Source organism: Penaeus monodon, chromosome 23 (genome assembly GCF_015228065.2).
Source record: "Penaeus monodon isolate SGIC_2016 chromosome 23, NSTDA_Pmon_1, whole genome shotgun sequence".
In the NCBI taxonomy this organism is placed as follows: Eukaryota; Metazoa; Arthropoda; class Malacostraca; order Decapoda; family Penaeidae; genus Penaeus; species Penaeus monodon.
In genome coordinates, this window is record NC_051408.1 from 17612351 (window position 1) to 17612926 (window position 576).

Sequence of the window (576 nt, forward strand, 5' to 3'; positions counted from 1 at the left end):
AAGAAAAAGGAAAATCTCAACCTAGAACCTTTTACATGTGGTTGAGAAGGTTCTTGGGTTACTTGAAAATTGTGCTTCTTTTCCGTTGATTTTAGAAACCTTGTTTGCGTGCACTAAGTACTGCAATAATAAAGTTTGAAGGAACCATAAGAGAACTCCTTATTTTAATTCCCATTCTTTGTATTTTCTGTTGATTCTCTTTCGGTGTATTATCTATTGATTCCCATTTTTCTTTCTCTTTTCTTCTTTAATTTCAATATTTCTAGCACGTCTTTTAATTCCCATTCTTTGCATTTCCCATCGACTCCCATTTTCTCATCGATTTCAAATAACTTGGCACATCCATTTTCTTACGTCTGAAAGCGAAGAAAACGAAGCCGACGACGATCTCTTGTACGACCCTGAGAAGGAGACCTACACGACCCCTTACTTGCTCTTCCTGCAGCACGCCAAGTCGAGAAGGAGGGACTTCGCGACGCAGTCTGCGGACCTCACGGACGACTTGGCTCAGGTAGGTGGTCAACGGTGGGCGTCGCGGGAAGCGGATTTGCGGATTTGGACAGCGCTTACACACAG